Genomic DNA, 7500 nt, shown 5'->3' on the forward strand with positions numbered 1-7500 from the left:
TTTCATGCAGGTGAAGTGAATTTCACTTTTAAGGCTTGAAAGTTGTTTCATTTTCAAACCCTAAGAGTTTACAGTAAGAGAGTGGGAAATGAGCTCTGAGAGATCACGGGTGTGATTTTACGTGTAGGGTTTTTGGGCACTCAGTTTCAGGAGCTGGTTTTTTAATACTGCTGAAGGAACTCCGAACTGAGGATTGCAAGCTATCAGGTGAATGCCATAAAATGAAATACAGTCTCTGCAGGATGTGGTTTGTCTGTGTTAAATTTCACATCTGCCAGTCATAATAGCATCCTTGTAAACCTAAAAGAGTCAATGTTAATGTTATTCTGTATTTAAATGAAAACATTAATTAAAAACCTATTTTAAAGCTTGTCATTTATTGATTCATGTCTTACAGAATAAGCTATGACTTTTCAGCATATAGAGTGACTATAAAAGAGAAACTGTAATTTCCTATGTAGTTAAATTTTTTCCTGAGTCCTTATTGCTTATCTAATATAGTTTGGTCATATAATTATTACGTGTCCAAGGGAATGTGTTGTTTCCATACCTGAGCTCTTTATTAGATACTTCTCTTGCAAAACAATTCAGAACTTTCCGTTCTAACTTTTTCCCTAAAACGCACAACTGCAGTGATTGCACACTTAGTTGGACATATTCATGTAGCAGATTTCAGTATTTTCTTCAAAAATCAGTGATTCTTTTTACTATTTAAAATATGTTAATATTTTGTAGACAACTTTACAGCTGATTTAGACATGTCTTTAAAAAGAACCATAGCCCTTTGTGGCAGCATTATGGCCTGTGGGAAGCTGGGGAAGAAGACCATGGGCTACTGGGACTACAAGGCTGCTCAGACAGACATTGCTCCTACCTGGGCCAAAGCAGCGCCAAGTTTGTGAAAGGTTCTTTGACATAAGAAGCCTATGGACTGTATGAGAAGAGCTTGGGTTTGGTAGCTACAGTAGGATCCAAAGACAGACCAAGAGAGATGGATGTGTGCAGGATATTGATCCTGACTGTGGAATTGGCTGGGTGCTCCAACAGAGACTTCAGTTTTCCTCCCTGTAAAAAACATGGGGTGTGGTAGGAAGAACAGGGCTGGTAGGACAAACATCCACAGCTCACACTGGTAAAAGACTTATCAGTCTGGGTGCAGGAACTTTTTCAAATCTGACTGTTCATATGTTACCTATGGACTATAGAACCCTGCTCTTTCTTCCAAATTCCTCATTTTCCCTAGCATCAAGAAATTTTAGTCCTTGAAAATATATGGTGGAGTCTTTCACCCCAAGCGTTCTTTCCTGCAGCTCTCAAAGGATGGCCACTGCTCTCTGGCTTACTGATTCCTTATCTAGAGGGAAGCTGTCCTGCAAGCACTGCTTAATAAAAACATGCCATCTATCACACGTGATAAAGATGAAACACAGGGAAGTCAGACAGCAAATATAAACACTCCCACAGACCTCCTGCCACCGTAAAATAATTCATGGGGTTGGAGCTGGAGTGGCATTCTGTCCCTGATAACGTTCCCAGCTGGCTTACCAGCACCTATAGATTCCCTGGCTGCTTGCAGAACACTCTCAGCTCTAGTTTCAGTTCAATAACTTACTTTATTTGTGACCTGCTGCTAAGGAAATCTCAGATGTGGTCTCGCTCACTGAACAGAAAATTGTGTCAGGTGTATCAGAACAGCCATCATTAAGCTCACTTTAAGCATTTTGGCTTTTTATAGAATAGTCTCAAAAGTCTGTCACCAACTCATTTTTTCCTTCCTGAAATGTCTCTCACAAATCACTACAAAAGGTCTAGGCAACAAAAATCTTTCTTAGATAAATAAGCCCAAACAGAGCAAATAAAAACAGTCTACGCACATCATTTAATATAAAATCCAACACTCTTCCACCTTCAAACCTGTAATTTTGTGAGATCATGTGGGAAACTACCAAAATTTCCACCTTTTTTTCCTACAGGTGTTATGTAATAGCACAGTTTTCAGTGGGGGGCACAGTTTTCTCACCCTATGAAATTTTAATAACATTCTTTTGGCTCTCCCATTCACAAGAATCTTTTTAAAAGAATGCTAATAATTGGTCTCTTGGAAAGTCAAGTCTATAGGAGAAAACCTGAATGGAAAGTGCAAAAAGAAGGTTTTGATTACTGTAAAAGCCTTTTCTGAGAAACAGCTCTGAGTTCAAATGAGAAAGATTCAAGCAATAAGTAGAGGAGAGAGTTTGCATGCACTAAGTCCTTTAAAAGATACAGCTAGATGTGGTGCCAAAGAAATGTCTATTATTTTCTACTAGGCATGGGAAAATTGATGACAAAGAATTAAAAAAAGAATGATACAGAAAGAAGGTGCCAGTGGCAACTTGGGGCCCCAGTAGAACACTACTATTGCAGTCGGGGATTCAGAGGCACACAGCAGCAAAACAACATTCACTGAGGTGTTTCTGTCAAATTTCTTCTCTTCTGTTTTTTGACACCATCATTGCAATAGCCTTTTTATTCCCATATGGACAAAAAAATCCATCAAAAATGTGAGAGCAACAGGTCAACTGAAAACATTTCTACACTTGAGTGATAAGTGGCTTACGCTAAGACACAACCAAAGGTTGATCTCATATAGAACTAACACTGGGCTCTTATGAACATAAATCTATGGATATGCAATGCAAAATTCATTGCAAAATCTACGTAACATGAACGAGCTGCTTTTGGTTGAATGCTCCTTCCTTTTCCCTGTTATTTCTCTACTAAAACAAAGCATGTGGCTGTTCTGAGAATCTGTATTGCTGAAATGAGTTGGTGTGCATGACATTCACTGCTGTATCACTGTATATTTTTCCAGCACTAACAAGAGAACTAGAATAAGTATCTGAAAAGAATTTTGTTCCATTATAAACTCAGAAACTTAGAAGCTTGATTAATTCTTCACTCATTGAACTCCATTGCAAAAAGAGGGGTGGACCCAGTGTACTTTGGATAGAGGGGAAATGCATTGGCAACACATCATTGTAGAGAGTGTTTGCTGCACAAGAACAGCCTGAGCTGAGAGGTGGAAGCTACACTAGGTAAAGGATTTAGGGGAAGGGAAGTATTTTATAGAAGTCATGGAAGTTACGATCAGCAATCTGGATCCAAATCATAAAGGAGCTATCTCCTCTGTAAAATCTCCTGCAATTAAAATCACCTAAGTTCGAAAGGAAAAAATAATGTCTTACTACATTCTTAGTGAAAGCCAGGATATTGGAGTGTCATTACCTGAAAAAAAGGAGGCTGAAATTTTGAGAGCCTCTGGTGACAAATATAAAAGTCAGCTTGCAGTAAGCCAAGACCAGATTTTCTTGCTGATAATACAGTTAAACAAAGTAATACTTATTTGATTAAGTATGGCCTGGAATTTTTTCTGTTTTAATCTCTTGAGTCACATAAAAATACACTGTGAGTTAAAAATCAGTATAATTAAAGTAATGGCTATATTTATAAACACTGCTACTTCTTGTGCCAGGTCATTTGGAGTGTTCTGCAGCAAAATAAACAGATGTTGAAGATATAAACACGCTAATACGAAAACAGCCTCTGAACATTTAAACAAGGATCATTTGAGAAAAACACAAAAACTAAAATAAACAACCAGGAGGAGGGAAAAGAGTGGATAGAGGCAAAAAATATAAATCATAGATGAAATGTGGCGTAACTGAACCCCCTCTGGTGCGGAATGCAAGGACAGCCAGAAACGCCACCTAAGATGCTGTCTTATGATAATGTGTAGGAGAGAGATAAAGCCTTGGCACCAAACCAGAAACCTTCTAGTGCCAAAACTTGTAAGAAAGAAACACCACAGACATGTCCCAGGGGTGTTCCACCTCTGCACTGCAAAAAGAAGGAAAGGAGAAAAGATGAATGTTTTCTCCCTTGCAAAGTAAGCATTGGAACACTGCTCTCCAGGAATTTGTTGCTGCCAAAGCTCATGGGGAAGCAAACTTCACAGGACAAACCAGTCCCATCCATGCCCTATCTCCAAAGTGAGAGACACCTCAAGAAAGGTGTCGCTGCCTGGAGGGGACTGTCTGTGCCTTTGACCTCTCTGTTCCTTTCCCTGCCTTAACCAGTAAGTTGCAAAGCTGGAAGAGGGATAGTTTGATCCAGAATGTCCTTTAAGGATTCAGGACTACAAGGGATTTGGAGCAGGTGGCAACAAACCACAGCACCCTTGGTGCACAGGAAATCTCCACAACTCCTAAGTCTGCTGAGGCCCCTAAGACCAGATGAGCTACCGACATGTTTAGCATTGTAAACAGCAAGCAGAAAACCTCCTCTGATGGAGACAGCTCCCAGCATTGTGGGTCTGTCACCAGCCATGACAGTGCACAGGAGTGACCTTTGAACCACTCCACAAACTGCTTGACATTTCCAGCTTTAGATGTTGGACTTAAGAACAGAAAAAAAACCCCCTCAAATCCAAACCAAACATGTACTTTCTTCACTTACAAAAGTCTTTGCTTTTTCCTCCATAACTTTAAGGCTTCAAAATTAACCACAGAAATTTCCTGTCTAAGAATAAATAAGCCCTAAGTGATTTCAAGACACTAAACACCCTCAGTACCACTCATTCACCTTTCTTTAAAAGAGAAACAACCCTTATATGTCTCTTCAGTAGTTCTGTGAGGCCTGAGGCTCCCACCTCACAAAGTATTTAAGCAATTGCCTAACTTTAGGCACTTAAACTCATGCAGGGCCCAGAGCAGTAACACAAAAATGAGAGTGCAGATTGAAATGTAACACTCTGTGCAACAGATAAAAACAATGTATTGTTTTGGTATAAACCCTGGCAAATAATAATTTTTTTAAAGAAAAGACCAATATTTTGAAATTAAACCCTAATCTGAGCTTGGTTCTGTGTTCTAATAAACACATAAAACTCTTATGAAGTGAATAAATGTCATTAATGTGAGTGTAATACTGAAATTAAAAGACTGCGTGGAGATATTTAACTGCCTCAGAAGGGAAATTGAGGAAATGCTTTCGGGTTCTGCTGCTCAATGTGAGCATTGGCTAAACTATAAAGTTATTCTCATCACTGGTAACACCTAAGCACAATAGAGTGTTGAAAGGCATGTCTGAGTTATGGACAGAAAATCTTGATCAGTGGTATTTTTATAGAAGCCATTCAAACTTTAATTAGGAGGAATGCTGGGTACTGAGTGTGCTGAGGCCTGTACGGAGTGCAGAGTTTCTGGCTTCAGAAATGTAACTCTTCATAAAAACTTAGTAACACTTTTCATCGGTAAGTACCGGAACAAAACCTTGGGTAGCCTGAGGATACTCAGACTAGCATGCAGTGTCAGAGATATCAATGTACTTGTAAAAAGTCTTCCTAGTCTGGGCACACAAATCCTTCCATTTATACAATGCCTGAAAGATACACTCTTTAAATTTAACACAGTAAATTATCAGTAAGGAGAGTTCTGGGAACATTTGGTGCTCCATATTCTTAACTGCCTTCATGACAGTTCTGCTTTCTATGTCTTAATCCACCTTCCTGTCTTAGAAAGATCTGTTTGATTTCTCTACTCTTAGAACAATTATGGTAACCACATCTGAAGTGGTTAAAGTGAATTGTCGCACAATCTGCCTGGGCTTTAGCCATGCTTGAGTCCTGGGGGAATACAGTATGGGGCTGTACATTCTCCTCTCAGCTACATGCCTCCTTCCTCTGGCCCTGGCTCATGCAGTACTAGAAAAACCATTCTCAGCTGTAGAGCTCCTGGTCCAGAGAGGTACCTGACCTTGAGTTGTTTAATTTTAAATAGTCTTTGCTGAAGAACAGTTAGGGAAGAACTGTTAGGTGACTCCGAGAGATTGGCCTTTCAATGGTTTGGCATAGGGACGTGGACTGGAGTCCCCGCACACAGAGATCCTAAAATCACGGGGCCAAATTTATTCTCAGTGTGGCTGTATTGGCACTAATGAAGTTACATCTGGGATGAGTTTGGCCCTTAGCTTGAGAAAATGGAAACCATATGAAAATCTATTGCTGAGTTAATGACAATGCTGAGCAGTAAGCAATTTTCCAGCAGGTTCCAATACACATGATAATAAATTGTTTTCCTTCTTTATTGGCAGCCAGCCCTGTTTAATCAGGCTGCTAGAAGGTGGTAAGTGTCCAGAAATCCTATTTGCTCTTTGCTCCTAGAACACAGTATCTTTCAGGGCTAGAAAATGACTATATGTGCACCTGTGATACACCGGCAGAGAAGCTTCTCCTGACAGGTCTGCTTTGCCCAGCAGCATCCAGACACAACCTCCACTGTTTCCAAAGGGCTGGGGTTGGTGGAGAAAGCAAAACTGATGTCCCTTCAGAGTGGTGGAACTGGACAGGTCCCTAATGCAGTAAGTATTAACTTGAATGAGATACAGCTGGTGATCAACTCTCAGGAGAGAAGGGGAAAAATCTGTAAGGATAGAGTCCCACTGAAACATGGCCTCTGCCTGAGATGGTAAAGCCTGGAAGAAAACCTCACCTCAGCAAGCAGGATAGGTGAAGAAATGCCTGTTCCCAGTGCAGCTGTTTTACCCTGCACTCTTGAGAGCAACAGCATATGTACAAGCGGCTTTGAAGAAGGCCTGTATGGGGCACAAGAGTGTTCACCGCGAATTCATGTCCCTGCCCCAAATTCTCAGTTCTGGTTGGAAGGGGATGTGTTTCCATCTCACCAGACCTTGCCACTGAAATCAGTTTTGCTCTGCAAGATACTAGGATTTGTTGTGTTGCTGTAAAAAATACCAGGAAGAATAAAATACTTTTTTCTAAACCAATTTAATATAATGTTCCCAAATGTTCACAAAAAAGTAATTTTAAAAAGAGAATTTTAAAAAAATCCATAGAAAAAAGGTTTTCTAATAGCCTTTGGTTTTTAACCTCTTTCCTACCACTGAAAACAGTGGCCTCTGTCTAGCATTTATCTTTTCTTGTAGCTTCACAGAAACTTCAGCTGGAACATCAAAACCTCATAGTATGCGCTGTTGCTTCACACTAACCATGCTCTCATTATTATGACACAAATGAATGTATCTTTCACAACAGTCATAATACCTATAAAGAACTCAATGGCAGTAGTATCTCTAAAGACCTCAAACAACTTAATGAATTATAAACCATTCTAGTTTTCCTTAATTGGAGTGAACCTTTCCAGGTGTTCTTTAGCCAAATCACTTAAGCAGTGTCCAGGTTAATATACAAACAATGTTCCATTTGCTAGTTTATAGTTTCCTGTCCTTTGCCCTCTTTAAAATGTGAGATTCAAATCTGCTACTTAATCTCCAGGAATCTCTTCTTGACTCTTGTGATCTTCTAGAAAATGTTGGTGAAAGGATTGCAAATGTGCCTTTCCTAAAACCTTACATTATCTGGACTTCAGGCTCTGTTTGCTTTTAGTGCACCTAGAGTTTTTATAGCTGGTACTGCTGTTATCTATAACACATGGGAGACTCTCA

The sequence above is a fragment of the Corvus moneduloides genome, chromosome 1, assembly GCF_009650955.1.
Source record: "Corvus moneduloides isolate bCorMon1 chromosome 1, bCorMon1.pri, whole genome shotgun sequence".
In the NCBI taxonomy this organism is placed as follows: Eukaryota; Metazoa; Chordata; class Aves; order Passeriformes; family Corvidae; genus Corvus; species Corvus moneduloides.